Source organism: Cinclus cinclus, chromosome 1 (assembly GCF_963662255.1).
Source record: "Cinclus cinclus chromosome 1, bCinCin1.1, whole genome shotgun sequence".
Lineage (NCBI taxonomy): Eukaryota > Metazoa > Chordata > Aves > Passeriformes > Cinclidae > Cinclus > Cinclus cinclus.
The window spans coordinates 53,615,345-53,632,731 of NC_085046.1; the positions used below are offsets into that span (position 1 = coordinate 53,615,345).

Here is a 17,387-nt window from a genome sequence, read left to right on the forward strand (position 1 = left end):
CACCAAGATTACCCACCAAAATAATGATCAACTTCAAAAATGATAGAAATAGCTTCAAAAATCACACCATGGAGCATTTAAAAATTTGTTTCAAAGAGAAAAAAAAAAGTTACCTGGCACTGCCCAAATATATATCAGAAGGAATGACTACTACTTCCTACAAACTGGTGTCTCAAAAATTCACAATCAGAATTCAAGCCCTGTTCCTGGACCATATGTGTGAAATGGGAACATGAAATCAAAGTTTTCACATATATGCACTTATAGAATGAATACAGTAGGAAAAAATTAAAAAGGTATGGTGGAAAACTAATCTGTAGTACCTTAACCTGCTTACCCCTCCAAGATTAACTAGAAGAGGCAAATATGTTTGTTATTAATCTAACACAAGTATGACTTCATCAAGTGGACATTTCAAACCATGTTCAAGGCTCCTGAGAATACCCTTCCACAACAATCCCAGTATGTGCAGCAACGTAACACACAAAGTATTTCTCATGGCAACATATGGTCACTTCATAATTACCATTTTGGGTTAACATACTTAAAATACCTCCTAGAATGATTACTGGAAAAATCTGTTTGTTTCACTGAATTAAAAAACCTGTAAAGAAATACCTATCATTTTGTTGTTACTATGTTAACTCACAGTTTACCCTTGAGAAAACAAAAGAGGAAACTAACCTGATTTTGCACTTTAAACTATGTTCTCTGAGCAACTTTAGTGTTAACATTTCTGCTAAGACTATCACTGCTTCCAATTTTCCCCTGAAGCTATGACTGTTCATGACCACAGTTTGTTAGAGCAATATACTGAACTTTAAACTACTAAGAAAATGCCACAAACAAATCCAAATAAAGCAAGCATGCACCTGCTCCCATACTTAATTTTTCTCTGCATTTGGTGAGGTTGTTGAGTCCTCTTGTTAAATAATAGCTTGAATCACATCCTGGTTTCAAAAAAATATCCACAAATAGTTCCTTAAAAATCTCTGTCCTTTTCTTTCAAAAGTTTGAGAACTAAACAAGGTTCAGCTCCTGCAATAACTCTACAGATTGTTTCCACCCACACAAAAAAAACAGCCTACTTACTGCACAATTTATACTCAAAATGTGTAACACTATTTTCTAACTGATAACAAAATCAATTGTGTGAAGTGTAGAGTTCATACTAATGTAGAGAAAATAAAATCCAGTATATCTTGTTCAAACAGTAAATGAAATCAGGAAAGCTCACAAGAAGCAGGAGGGGAAGTTCAACCCTCAGCTGAACTGCTACAAATGGCAAAAGTAAATTTAGGGCCTTGAGGGGGTGAGAACAGAGAAGGATGTGAGGGCTGAAATCCTGCAGCAATTTTACAATTGCTTTTTTCAAATCATTCTTTTCCAGATGACGAAAAACATCTTTGCAGACAAGGCAAGAACACCTGAAAAGGAATAAAAAGACACCTTCCCTACAAATTTGTCATCTTTTCATTTTAATTGCCCTCATTACTGGAATTGAGAGAAATGGTAAGAACATGTAAAGGAGAAAATAAAGCATTTTAAACCCCTTCCTACTAGCCCATCCATGATCAGAGAGAAAATCACCTTATTTGGAATATATTTTCTCTTTATTCTGAAGTATATTCATTGAGACATGAAGTCCAGAATCTACACTATTTCTGCTCACCCCCACGTCCTCACAAACAGAGCCCCAAGCAAATAAATAATTTTCCTGTTTACGTAAAAAAAATTATTCAGGATTTCCTGAGAACATGATTTTTAAATTAGAGACAAACCAAACTAAAGAGTATGTGTTTCCTTTACCACAGGAAATGTAGTGGATTTGGTTTTAAACTCAATTTATGTATCAACTAAAAAGCTGGAAGTTCTTATCTGTGACTGAGTTGCGGCAACTTTTGAAAGTTGAGGAAAACAATGCTCTAACAAGTATTTAGCTGTTGAAAACGTCTTTTAGAAATGTTAAATTTAATAACTCTCCAGTGCATGTCTGGGATTTCTTTGTAATCTTCTTGAGCAATGTGTAATATTTTGGCAAAATCCCAGACCCTCTCAGTTAGTAGTAGTACAGAAAAGGAAAGGTTGTTAAGTGAATTTGTTGTCTCTCTTTTTTATAAGTTTTAGAAACTTTAAACATAAAAGGAATCTTGCTTTACATTAACTTCACCCTGTTGCTGCATTCCAAAAATTTAGTGCAGATTTGCATGTGCTCCATATGTATCTTTCCAAACCTGCCTCACCTGCCCTAAGCAATTACTGTGCATGTGCTGACCAGCTGTGAAGAAAGAAAGAGAGGGGGGGGGGGGGAAGGGGAAAGGGGAAAGCACTGAGCTGCAGACTTGGAAAGCCAAAAGCTGAATTTCCTGGCTTGCCCTGTGGCCCACTTAATGTCTCCAGTCAGGTGACCAAAAGAGGCAAGTAAATTACACAGGAGCCTGCACTGGATGTCAAACAATAGATTATAGCCTCACAATGTTCCAGTTTCCTTTTCTAATCCCTGTACCCTCAATGTGATTGAGTTACATCCTAGCTTGGCAAATTTTTATGGTTGCTTCTCCACACACTTGGTTTCCAAAAGACCTGAGCAAGATGTTGCAGTCCATATACTCCTTCTTATTCTAGCAATTTGGTATTCTTAATTTTATTGACAGATTAATCTGAAAGGGCAATACTGGCCTCAGAATGTTTCCCTTAATACTAACACCTGATTTAATGTGATACAGCTCAATGCAGTATGATAACAATTGATTAAATCCCAGTTGTATGTAGCTGCATTAACAACCAAGAATTTAATTTCTTAAAAAATTTCTATATACTGAGAAGAGGCTTCAATAATTTCACTAGTTTTTAATACTTAACCTGCATTTGCAGCAAGATATGTTCTGTAAGTGAATATCAAATACTGAGCTAATGGATGTTACAAAATTACAGAAGAAATATCAAACTTGTCTGAGTTTATTCATAGTTTTAGTACTCATATTAGAAGAAAACAAAGAATTAGAATGACGAAAAGTAAATTCTGAACTTTTATAACTCAAATTATCACTTCCAGCATCCCTTTTTCTCTAATAAATTTTCACAATTTTATTTTCTATCACTGGCTGATATTCATTAAGTATGGACTCAGAAATACTTTGAAAATAATGGTTATGGTACAAATTACTGTTAAGCGGGAAAGCGTAGTCCAACTGGCGTGCAGATATTTTTATCTCTCATCCTTTTCCTGGTTACTTGCTTGAAGGGCATAGATCTTACTTGGTATTTTAAAAGTCCTATCATATGCATTTTGGCAGTGTTTTAATTTCTTATTTGATGCTTCCCAGCAATAGCAGATACTTAGCTCATCATCTCAAAAAAGCAGCTGTCTGCAATATGGGTTCAGCTATTCCCCTATTCTGTTATACTTCAAATATTTTTTTAAAATGCTGTGCTAATCCCTCAACAGTAAAAAAGCAGCACTATATTAATTCACATGTGGCAAACACAGCGTCTTCCCTGCCTGAGCTGGAACTGCCATCACGCCATTACTCAACCACCAACTGCTGCCAGTTCTACTGCAGCCACTTCCACAATGGTTCCAGAGACATTCAGTCTGCAGCGTTTCTAATTCTCATTACAACCCTTTTACTTATGTGTTTTAAGGCATTCTTGGAGTGTGACATCAGAACAACTACAATGGATTTGAACAGCATTTTGAATTTAGTGGATACTAGGTTTGTCTCTTAGCAGCCTTTCAGACGTTAAAGGTCTGCTTATTCCCTGGAAGACATGGGTGCAGAGCTTGGAAGCAATGTTATCAGAAATGGATTTGGGGTAGGGATGTCAAGGGGACCATGTCTTGATGGAATTACAGCAGATGGTAGAGTGAATGATTATATTATGCCAAGCCGCATACAGAATCACTCAGATCTCCCAAAAAATCATAAAGCTGGCTTAAAAGCCATGAGATGCTCTAAAAAAAAACCTACCATTTTTCGTTTTCAGTATTTTTGGAGATTCAGGGAAAAGCTGCCTTTCCTTCCAAGTCCTGATGAGTTGATACATTACTAATGAGTATAGTGAGTCTGATATACATTACCAAAAAAATACCATTTACATCCAGACAGTAAAGTCTCACTAAATCAAGAACAGGGTCTTGATTCCCTCAAGGAACTGATACCAAAGATGCAAAACCCAAATAACTGAGTAAGCCTTTATTAAAATGGAGGAAAGATGAAGTCTGGCATACTGCCAAGTCAGCTTGGGTAATTATGTGAAAGAGTCAGCTGTCTTCCTTCTTTTTCCACCAAAGCAATTTTTGGAACTCATAATACAGTGGGTATTAGTATATTCATTGAGAGGATATTGTTTTAATTTCTGTTTCCAGGTGAAATTCTTAAATGATACCACAGAAATTAATCAACAGGTTTTCCATATCCTTGAAGCCATACTAAAGTTGCCCTTCAAAAGGATTCAATTGTGTTTGGGTGAGCAAGTCTGCATGTCTATGATGCTGGGCACAGTAATCAATTTTGGTGACTAAGTTTGGGTGTGTAAGACGCTCATCACAGTAATCAATGCCATGTGAAACTAACTCATGACCCTCGTGATTCCTATGAACTTTTTCAATCTCCAGGAGCAACCCATCTGCCTACTATTTACAGTGTGCAGTGCGTTACTATTTTACTTGCTTGGTATTTGCGTTAAAAGGATACCTACTGACTCTATTCTGCACTACAAAAACGTATACTCAGTGAATTCATTAGCAAGGGTACAGTAGCACACCAATGTGGCAACATACAATGAAATTTGAGCTAGGTTATGAAAATGCTGTGTTGAGAGCATATTTCTGAAAACACAATGTTTTCAAGTGCTCTGCTAAAGCAATTGCTAAGATTTTTTTCTAGAATCCTTGCAGCAGTAGAGTCTGAGGAAACTACACACTGTCATCTTGGGGACAGAAGTGAGATACTAGAGATTAGAAATGTGCAAACACAGAGATTGAATTAAAAAAAAAAAAAAGAAATATCAAGCAAATTATATGTCAGCACTTCCCTCCCAGAAGGACAGATACACATTTGCCACAAAACCAGAGGAAGGATGACAGCCAATACTGTCTTCCAAAGTTCCAATACATTGACTTAACTGTCTGTCTCTGCACACCAGACTACATGGAAGGGCAGTAAAATTTAAGTAAGACCACATGAGAAAACAAATTATCAACTGGTTGGATATCACTCAAAGAGATGAACTATTTTCAGTGTGGAAAAATACTATCAACTATCCATGTATCATTTCAATATTCTCATTAAAAACATAGATATTGAGAGAGGAAAGGACATACATCAAACTTGAAGATCCACAAAACTAGAAGGAACTGCAAGTACAGAACAGACTCGATAGAACTGAAAATGTTTGCAGCTAACTGGGGGGAAACCTGGAAGCAGAAGGCAAAATTCAACAAACAAATTATCTGGGAGATTCTACAATTACGCATGAGTAATTCACATGCAAGAGAAAAGGATCCAGAATTTACACATTTCATAAACTGAATATGAATTAAACAAAAGCTCCTTTGCAACAGCAAGGTAATATTAAAGTGGCATTTTAGATCATCAGCAGAACCCACAAGATTCACAAAAAATCTTTTCTGTTGCAATTCAAGATGATGAAACTGGAATTGGAGTACTGGACTGCATTTGATTCTGGATGCCACAAAACAGTAAGTAACAGTAAATTCTAGAATGTGTGGTCTAAGGAGTAAGACAAAGCAAGCTGGGAACACTTAGCCTAGAGAAGTCTGAGACATATAAGATCATATAAGAGCCTACAAGATCATAAAAGACTACTGAAAAGAGGAAGGAATGTGTCTTCTCCATTAGAAAGCTTTTCTTAATGTCTGGTCTGAATATTCCTAGCGTATTGCCTTGTGTGCCACTGAGATATCAAATAGGGAAACACCAGAATGAACTGCCTGAGGGGTTGTGGAGTCTCAGAATAAGTCAGGCAAATATCTTTGTAAAGCGATATTGTTAAAGATGATCTTACTCAGAGAAGAGATAGCTCCATCCAAGACTGTTTATGATTGTTCCCTGCTTGCAGCATTGAAACTAGCTCCTGTACACTGCACTGTTCAATGCCATGCAGTTGCAGCCTGCAAGACATTAATAATCTCCTCAACATCTTATGAACAGCCTACTGTTTAAACAGAGACCAAACAGGAGAAAAATAGAAAGAATGGGTCAGGTCTTTAATAGATGAAGCAGGGGCATGTAAAAGTGCCCTATTCAAATCCCAAAAATAGTAATCAAATCTCAAAACATAGATCAAAATGTGATAAAGACACAGCAGCACAAATTCTGGAAATAACTAGCACTCTGTCACTTGCTGATATCTGGAATTGGTCATTTCAAGAAACTGCTCTACTTTCTATTAAAAATGGATCAGGAACACTATCCAAAAAATCAGTGTCATATTAAACAAAGCTGCAACACCTAAACCAGAATTAACATAGCTATTTTGCAAGCAAACATAAAACTACATTTCTTAGCTTCAGTCCAATGTCTTGACTTACAAATAATTTATCTTTTTTTTTTTTTTTTTTTAATCTGACAAAGTCCTACACAATTCCAATTTGAAGAAGCTTGCACAAGATGTACAGGAAACCACTATAAAAACCACTGACATTCTCAGTTGCTTTCAGCACCTGGTACTTGAAAAAAGAAACTATTTAACTGTTTTCTCATCATCATTATTACTCAAAACTGTTAAATGGCAGGAAATAAATTACTTAAGAATCTCCAAGGGGTTTGAAAAGGTAACAGTGAAAAGACAGCCTAATTATGCAGGACTGCTAAGAGGTTTCACTAATAACATTCTCTTAGATGAGCTACTTGATAAGACTCTTAATACAAATATACATACTATTGCTGCCTATGGCCTTCCTCGTCATTCATGGATTAAATAAATCAGTAAACACTGCAGGTATTAAACAAATCTTAGATTATTTCCTAATTTCAGCACTCATGTGATGGCCATTTATACTTCCCATTTATCTCCCAACTTTGACAAAATGGTGAATATCAACTGAGTATGTAAAAATGAGTAACATCAGCGGGAAAAAAGGGAAGTCATGGAATTACTCCAAGACATTCAGTCCTATATTTAAAATCCTCGAATAAAATACTGTACACTTGTACACAGAAGAGGAAAGAATTATTCTTGGTTTTGTGGAAGCACTAAAATAAGTCTCAGGGTCCATTGTTCTAAGCCTCGAGCCCAATTAGAATGCAGTCTCTACCCCAGTGAGCTAAGTTAATAACTTGTGTATACTACAAAAGCCTTTGTTGCATTGTTACAACTATTATTCATGGTCAAAACTCTCTAGATACTACCATAACCACATATGCCAAAGATAAATTTGACAAGGTTAAAACTTGTCTCTGATTAGAAGAGACATGACCATACAGACTAACATTGGTATTTGTTGTATTTTATATTCCTTGTCTTTATGTTAGGATTTAACTGTTATGTAGATCTAGCTAATGTTTTTCTGCTTGAAGAAAGTCACATCGACTTCCTATTTGTTTATTATTATGGCCATTCCACATGAAGCACAGGTAATATTAACTGACAGCAAATAAAAAGATAACCTTTCGTCTCCTTTTTATATTTATCTAAAAAAAAAACAGACTTTCCACTAAGATAATTTAACTTCTGCTCTTTACCCTTGTAGCTTTCTAAAATGTAAAATATAGAAAATATAAAATACAAAATATGAAACACAAGTTGGGTCTTCCATAATGTTACAACTTTTTGAAATCTCTAGCTTCATCTACCTGGAAACACCCAGGAAGAGACAGATGGCTAATGATGTAAAATTAGCATGCCAAAAATTAAAAAATTCACCAGATGAAACAGGGACATCCTCATTCAAAATCTGAGTGCCTTCAACTTTGGTGCAGCTGACATAAACCAAGATCACAGTCAAGTAATTTCTTTGGCTTTTGTAGCCTCAGAGGTCACTCCAGCAGAGTAACCTCACTTCTGCGGGCTTCACTACATTTGGAGTCATCAGTGTAATTGATAACTAACAACTGTTGTGCAAAATGATCCCGAGTGAAACAAAACAAAAAACATGGAATACAGACAATGGAATCCCAAGAACCTTTTATCAGTAAACCAAAAGGAAGCTGCAGCTGGTAAGCAATCAGCAAAGTTCAGGGGTAGAACTGTATGTTGTTCTCCTGCCCTGGCAAGAGAACACCTTAGATGAAGGAGACACTGCAATGTGTTGCTGTTAAAAAGGTGAAACAACTTATTCTTAGGTGCCTTAAACACATGTGAAAGTTCTTGTGTTACTCAGAAACATGTAGAATCCACTTAAGACACTTGGTGGATCTGAACACACCACTTGAAGAGGTGATCAAACTGGAAATCATACAGAAATAAAAATCAAAAATATACAAGAGGTTTAAAAAATATAACCTTGGGGGAAACTTGAATGAATTGACTTCATATAATCCAGGAATAAGAATACTGTAGATGTACATATGTTTACATATGTAAAAACTTGCTAGACGCAACATGCTGATCAACTGCCATAACACATCACCAAAATCTATCCCTACATCCAGGTTCTATCTTCCTTATTGAAAGTAGAATTCTTTCTTTTACTCCTCTTTGTGGGCATGGAAAACTTTCTAAATAAGACTGTAGCAAGTATTACAAATCTTCTGGTGAATAGAAATTGGACAAAACATCTGTCAAAACTATCTTAGATATAAATGAACAAAGGTGAAGGTGTAGACTGGATAAAACTGGTTGAGGTTCCCTTGAGGATACAGATGTAAGATCAATTTCTCTAGCTTAATTCGTATTAGAAGAGTAAATTCCAAACAGTGAGTACTCCGTGTTTTAGGTGATGGTCAGGAAGTCTGATTTTGTCGAAATAGAGTACCACTTTAAAAAAATTTTTCTCTCACCTTTACCCTTATCCCTCTCAATAGAAAAGTATTACTGATTATTAAAAAGTAATAAAATCAAAACTATTTTGGTAATAATAGTGGTTTAATAGTAGATAAAGCCTTAGATTACAATTTTTAAGGTTTTTTTGCCATCAAATTTTATTAGTAAAAGCATTAGTAAAAATACCTTAGTATCATGCAACATTATATCTGAATGTAACAAAGGGCATGTGAAACAACATTAAACAGTGCTACATAGTTTAAGCTTATGTTCCTAAGCAGATTTAACATTTAAATCTTCAATACTTTAGAAAAGCAACAGGACTGATACTTTTTAAGCTCATAAGACATTTTTGAAAATAGAACAGAAGCCCTCTCACTACCCTTCCCATTAAACTCCCAGGAGTGATAGTGTGCTGAGGTACCACAGCTGTGATTCCAGTGGAGCTAACCTTATTGCAGCAGTAAGGCAATAATTTTCAAGAAAACCAACACAGCCCATACCAAATTTATTTGCAGACATCAGTGCTTGGAAATTAACTTAATGACCAGGTTTGATGACACGTCATCACACTGTGAAAAGAGGAGTCATCCTGCAAAGTAGCAATCAGATTGTGCACCTAATCTTTCTGAAGCAGGGTTTAATATCAAATATATCTAGAGATACCGAATGAGCTTTACAAACTCCACTCACAGATTGACCCACTCTGTGAACACCCACACCACATAATGCAAACTCTCCCATCAAAGAAACTAAAATAGATGTAGTTTATATACCAACTCCATTCATTAAACTAGCTTTGGAGAGTCCTGTTTCAGAGTTTCATGGAGATAAAGTACCGACTTCAAACATATGCATCAAATGTGAGCAGAAATGCAATTCTCATGCTGGGAGAGAGAAGAATTTTGTGATGAGATGTGGACAACAAGCTTTACTTCAGGGAAGTAAATGCTATGTGAAAGTAAGTGGTTTACATTCTTGAGGACAATATGCAAAAGACTGAAACAGCTTTGAACAGCTTTATGTTTGTGGTGGCAGATGGCTCCCTTTTGGCTGAACAGTGGTAAAGGTTCTTAATCAGGTCTATGTGTACAATGAACCTTCACATCACTGAAAGAAAAGCATCACTCCATTAAAATCAAGTTCATAAGCAAGTGTTAATCCCCATGCAATGCAGCATTTATCATTTTTCATGCAAGTGCTCATTCCAAGGGGATTATCACTTCCCCATCTTGCCCTCTGGCTGACTACACAGGGCAGAGAAATTCTTTATTCCATATGGAAGAGGAAAGGGAGGTTGGAGGAAGCTGTGATCTCCAGCTTCCAGTTTCACTGTAGCTGCTCCAAGATGAAAGTGGGAAAGAGCACAGGCCAATGTTGCAGCAGTTGTTATTCAATGAGAGTATGGATATGGCTTCCCAGAAACTGTCTAGAAGTTACTAGCACATGTACTGCAAAGATGGGTGGAGAGAGGCAGGGGGTGAAAGAACTCTTTGCTAATATCAGTAAGTACAGATCCTATCAGCCCACCCAACTGAATACTCAAGTACACTTCTGACCTGTCCACATACAGGGAATTTTATTTAAACTAGATTAAAGTGATTCTAATTTAAGTCCCTCAGATATTCAAGCATAGTTATGTGGCAAAGATTTGTAACTATATACGTTCACTTGCGTAAGTTTCTGAAATTTGAGTTTCCTTTCCTAACTAGATATGCACTTTTCTAAAGAACTGCTTTTTTAGTTATACAGAGCTTATAAAAGATCACATTTGGGGTGGAATTATATTGATCACATGATTTTATATTTTTTTTTCCCTTTGGGGCAAAATGCCCTGACATCTGTACTCATGCCTCTCCTTGCAGAGAGTTACCAACTGTGTGCAGCTCACCTGGGTGCTCTTATATAACACAGGTACCAATGTAACAATGAATTCTATTGTAAGCAAAAATAGGAAAAGAAAGGAGTTCTAGACTAAGTGGTGCATCGAACCTGTCACAGAGGCAATCATAATATCATTTTGCAATATGCCACACATATATAAAGTCAAAAGCACGGCATATACAAAAACAGCTAACAATCCTGGTAATTTGTATCCACCGTCCTACACGGCTCTTCGGAAATAAATGCTGCAACAAAAACTAGATTACGTGACTGACATCTAGTGGATATACCTTTCCATAACAATTAACTTTTTCCAATCAAAACTGACACAAGATTCACACAGCAAAAACAAGCACCTATTTATGTACATATATATGCAGAATAATTATGTCAGAAGTCATTAAGCAATACTGATACACGGATTTCTGAGGTCTTTTTCAGGCTGTTTAAACTTGTTTCAGCTTATGAGTGGCTATACTGTATAGTAGTACAATGACTATGAAACACATTAAGAAAAGGAAAAGCAAAGCTCATTCTTCTGTCTTGGATCCAATAAAAAGATTTTTAAAAAAAGTAGTGGTCCAGCTGCAGTCGATATCTCCTCTACAATCCCACAGATCCTACTTTCATCACTTTCCAACCTGCTACAATGTGAAGAGACCTCTACTTATCAGGGCTCTGTCAAACTGCTCCTCATAAGAACTAAATTTGACACAAATATACAAATCTGTAATATTTAGTAGCCTTGTAACAGGTTTGCTATAAATAATACCAAGATCCCTCACCACAGAAATGAGCAACTGCGGAGGAAACAACAGTACACATAGAAGATAAATGTCCACCAAATGACACCAAATATGAGTACACCTGTATTCCTATCCTAGTTTAATTGGAGTTTTTCTCATGTATCCACAGACAAGTGACAGATGTCAATTAATGTACATTCAGCTTAAATGAGTGTAAACAAATATGTCAGTACAAACATATATTCAAGTACATATACAAGAATAGTGTGTGACATTTCCCAGGAGGAGATAAAAATGAGTTCTCACTTTTCAACTATCTTTCCTTAGCAATAACTGTGATTATCCATACCTGTTTTGAAAATTCAAAGTATAAGAGACATTTAAAAATATCTTGTAGGCATTGCTTGAAATGAAAAGGTGCAGGAGGATTTTCTTCAGGAAAAAAAACCAGTGTTGGGTTTTCAATTAAAAATGCATTTTATTTCAATCTGAAAATTCCCTGTGTACAGGTAGAAGCTGTCTGTGTGCATACAAGATCAGCTTCTTTAAAGTGACAACTCTGACAAGAAAGGATATATATTAATGAATTTATAACTACATCTCATATCATACACCGAAAGCATATCTAAAACTGCCCAAAGCAAATCTACTGAACTGTTTTCCAGACAGCTGCTCTGCCAGGAGGAGAGGCTTGACAACCCACTGATGGACAATCCCCACAAAATTATCAGTATACTGTTGTCAGGTTTGGATAACTAGAATTAATTAGTCATAAATAAACAGCTTGTTACAGAGATTGTCACAGATGATTACTATACTTTTTCAATTACTAAAATGGCAAGGAAAAAAAAAATCCATACTCCAACACTTCTTACCAAGTACAATGCCAACTCTAGTCCTCTGCAGTCACGATAAGACCAAAATATTTGTGCAATCAGTGATTAATCTCATTATACCATAGTAGGAAACTTCTGAAAAAAAATCTAGTAAGGAAATCTACAAATAGAAAGTTGTTCAAAAAGAAAGAAAGGGGAAAAGTCCAACAAATTATTTTTTTTTTCTTGTTTTACAGAATCCATTTTGACACAAGCTTTTCTGGTTTCACTCTTTCTTGTGCCTTGTAGGATAAAGGCATAAAGGAAGTAGATAGTTAATTAACAGACCTATAGGTAAATAGATTAAGACCACTAAAGTACTGGGTATTCATCATATGAGTAAAGACATTGATCATGAGGATGGCCAAACTGCTCTTTGGAAATATTATCCATGTAGTAAGATAGAACATGCTTTGCTGCTTGAGAACACAAAGTTTCTATTCAGTTGGTCTGTGAATACATTTAATTTTCATGTTTAGTGGTATATATACTTCTTTGCTTAGAAGAAAAAAATATAGGAAAATGGGGCTGCAAGGCAGTCTAAATAATCAAATGAGTATTATGTAGATAATGTTCACAGAGTAAGAAGGGTCATCTTGCATTGGCTGAATTTAAAACTTCCCTCTCCCCCAAAAAAGATTGGTATTTTACTATATTTCCTCTATGTAAGATCCATCTTCTCATAGACTGGGCTAATATAGAGCAGAAAGTTTTTCTTTCATTATGAATTTATTTAAGGAGAGTCTCATGCACGAAACGAAACTTTGCAAGTAATCAAAGTTCTATTCTTTGTTGCTTTTGATTCCAAGACTCATTAACTGCAGAAGTATCCAACAAAACCGCATAAAGACAGACAAGAAAATGAGTACATATCACCATTCTTGCATAGAATAAGCAGTTTGAAATTTCTAAATGATTGACATGCTTCTGCCATCCTCTTCACTGAAAAAAAAAACAAAAACAAAACAAAACAAAAAAAATCACAAAAAAACCCTGAAGTTCTGAGAGATTCTAGAGCTGAGTTAGAAAAATTGGTGTACATTGTGCCTTTGTGTGAAAAGTATCTCTGCCAGATTAATCAGATCTATAATTGAATTTCTCTGTTTCTGTGATGAGACACAAGTCACATGTGTGGGATTTTCTTTGTAAGACTCCTGGACAGTATGAAATTCTAGGACCAAAAAGTATGAGATGCAGATGATAAAAATAATGCAGAGATATTTTATCTAAGACTGTACTCACCTTCCTAATATCTCATGCCTGTCATTTCCTTCTGAGCTTATACTTTGATTTTTATAACGCATTTCAACTATGACACTGAGATAACTTCCTCCCATGAAGGAAATTTTATACCTAGCAAAGGCAGATACTTGAAGAATCTAAGTGATGCTCTAACACAAAAAAACATTAGTGTTGGGTCTGATGAGTTATTATAATGCATAGGTTAGTCAAGAGAAAAATTAATTTGTTAAAATAATTTCTTTATTGTCTCATGTTTTTTTAACTTCATTTTAGAATGGCTGTGCCCTTTGCACATTCTGAAAACACAGTGAACTATACTTGAGAAAACCCTGTGAGTCTTAAGACCTAATCCAGAACAAAAATAATATATTCATTAGATATCTGCAAGAAATTGGTTTCTCAGTTTTCTAAATAGACTTCCATCATTATGGCCTGAGAGGAATCAGCCCTATACCTTTTACTGGAATTTTGTCTCTGAAAGTACTGCCCAGTTGCCCAGGGTGTCTGATGGCAGGGTGACAAGCTGCTACATGAAACATCTTGTAAGCATTCCAGTCAGACAGACTTCCTCAGGAGAATGAATTCCAAGTGGGCCAATTGAAAGATGAAAATGTGAGTGTCCAGATCTCATGTACGGCACAGGCAAGAGAGCGACATTACTGAAACCACTAGAATGAGTGAAGACCTTATCACCCCAAGTGAAAACAGTAAGAACTTTATTTTCAGCACAATTATGTAAACCGGATGCTTTTAAGCCCTGATTTCCTCTGGATAATCATGGAGCAGCTGTTGCTAAACAAGGTGTCTCATTGCAGAAATTGTTTTTAAAAAATTGTACTAATTATATTTAAGATACAGCCCAGAACTCAAGGTTTGTGTTTTAACACTTGAAACCAAGCAAATTGGGATCCCATTACATTAACTGTCACAAGAGTGACTTATTCAAGCTACATTGCTCTGATTAAACAGCAGATATGCTCAAAGTAGGTAATTTCTCATGGAGGTTTCAGGACTCATAAAATTATTTCTAATTTTGGCTGATAAGAATCTAGAGTGCTTCATCATTGTGGCACATTGCAAATTTCACCTCCATTGAAAATCTGTGGTATACCTTTACAGGTAGTTTTACAGGAGCCCTGAGAGACATTACATACTTAAAAGATGTTCAAATCCTTTCCTTTAGCTTCTGGTAATGAGCACACAGAACTGAAAACTCAGACATTTCAGATGATGTCACAAAGTCAGCACATCATCACCAAGTGAGAAAAACCTTAAAAATACGAAAGCCCTTGCAGACCAAACTTAACATCTCAGACTAGACCAGAAATAGATTTTCAAAGATGTTAATTGTTTCAAAAAGGACAAAGCCCATTTTCCCATTAATACTTAATTTTTATGCTTTTAAATACCAAGAAAAATAATAAAGGTCAATCTAGATAACACATTCAGGGACAAATTATGCTGCTAGTGTTTCAGTCGAGAAGCAATAGGGAAATTCAGTGAAATAAGAGAGATACAGTCAAAGGTAAATTTGACCTCATAGATAAAAAAAATAAAGACATTTGCAAAGATATTTTGAGAAAATTTATTCAGGTGAAGCTCAGTGAAATAAAAGCTACCATAGCATTGAATATAGAACACTTATTGTAACAACTGTAATCAAAACAATGTACTTTTTATGTACATTTTGAGGATGCTTTTAACAGGGTTTTTTATTATTTTGGTCAGTGCTCTAGTGTGAGTCTGATCAGACAGCTCTCACACTGGAAGATGATGTAAGTTATTTTGATTTTGCCTTTGTCCTGTAAGACGACCTCATGTTTGCCCAATCCTCCATGATTTAACATAACATGAGACTTTTTTGCATGCTCTGTATCACTTCATAATTTATTACCTGCATACACACTCAAAATACAGCAGAAGAAAACAAAATAAAGGACATGTGAAAAAAGAACCAACAGTTTACTACCATATAATTGTTCTGAAATATATAGAAATTCAATTTTCTGAAATGTGTTTTTCATTATATGAACAAATTGTAGTTCACTTGCATAAAATATCTTGAAACAAAAAAAACAAGTAAAAATTAGTGTTGTGGCAGTTATTAGCTTAGGAAGCAAAAGACAGCATATTCAATAAGTAGAACAAGGAATGAGAGTCAGGTTTCAGAGATCTGTTCTATATTACAAATTACTAAATTGCAAATGAGCTGTTTGAGAAACTATGAAAGAAGAACAATAGCAACAGTGAGGGTTAAGTCAAGTTTATGAAGCACTTTGCAATCTAAGTATAGCTTGGGTTACTAAAGGAAAAAAAAAACCTCTAAAACCCAAAATATTCTTATGCTTACAATCAGAATTTCAACCATGCTAGCTGATGCAATGTTAAGCCATAAACACATACACACAAAACTCCACCCATAAAAAATCCACCCTAATTATTGGTTTATGAACAAGAAAATTCACATTAAAATTATTTATAATATTGAGGTAATATTTCTAATACCTACTACAGAAACACAGAAACCATCTTTTTATTAGGATATTTAAAAAAAAAATGTTCATAATGACTAATCAAGATGAAATCAAAAAACAGCTAAAACAATCTCCTAGACCTAAAGAGCTGTCTATGGAAAAAGAAATAAAGTCATATGGTGAAGCTAAAATGTTTTGTTTAGTCAGGTTTTTTGGGTTTGCTTATACAAAATTCAGATACTTCAGATCTGTTTTATACTTGCAACATACTGAAGTTCAAAAAGCTTGCACCAAAAGGTCGCAACACAGAAACACAGCAGAATGTAAATACTTGTGTAATACTTGGTTACACTTGGCTCATGAGAGCTGGTTCTAGAAAACACATCTCTACAGCTACACCAGTAGCACTGGAGACTAAATTAATTCTTGCAGAAGGACCCACAACACCACGTTATTGGTCTCAGATAATTTGCCATTTATTGTTGCTAATTCATAACAAGACGGTTGATTACACAGTACAAGTATTGGAAAAGGTCTCCTAGATGAAGTACACTTAGTCCTTACAAAACCAGCTCATTTTGATTTTTGACCTGAGGTCTGGCTGGGACTAGCTAGTGAAAGAGTTCTGCACAATTGTGGAAATATTTTTGCTTCAGGTTTTATGTTCACAAGCAGCAAATCTTTTCATTATTATCACCATGATCTTCACAACTGGGGTGACAATACCTTAAATTTCCCCCAGTTTATCTAAAAAGAAAGGAGAGGGTAAAGAAACTCAGTAGTGTTTAGGTGCAGTTCTCCCAGGCAAGTGCTGGAAACTGCCCCTCTCAAGACTTAAAGTACTCTGGACATAAATTAAGAAATGTAGGTTCTGCCTAGCTAGATGTAAACATGACTATTTGATAAGAAATGCCAAAAAAATATAAAATAAAGAATAGGTTTTTTAAAATTATTTAATTTTAAATATACGCTCAAGTTTCCATAAAGCACCTCCATCTAAGAACACAAAATGAACAGCTAGAAAAGAACAAAATTTTTTGCTTACTAGAAGAGTTTACTGTACTGGACAAAAATAAGATAAAACTTGCAGTGAGATTTTTTTTTCCCTGTGTTTGTTTATATGATGGAGGTCATGTTATTTTAAGGAATGTCAACCTTTCATTAGATGTAGCAGAGTATGAATTCTGCTGAGGAAATCTGAGTTCTGGTTAATTCCT

The 17,387-nt window shown here is 35.4% G+C and overlaps 1 protein-coding gene across 1 annotated transcript in view; it reads right to left on the bottom strand.

The window, feature by feature from the left end:
* The window catches only part of SUGCT (succinyl-CoA:glutarate-CoA transferase), a 317,243-nt gene that overhangs the window by 235,230 nt on the left and 64,626 nt on the right, over positions 1 to 17,387 (bottom strand). The window lies entirely within an intron of this gene.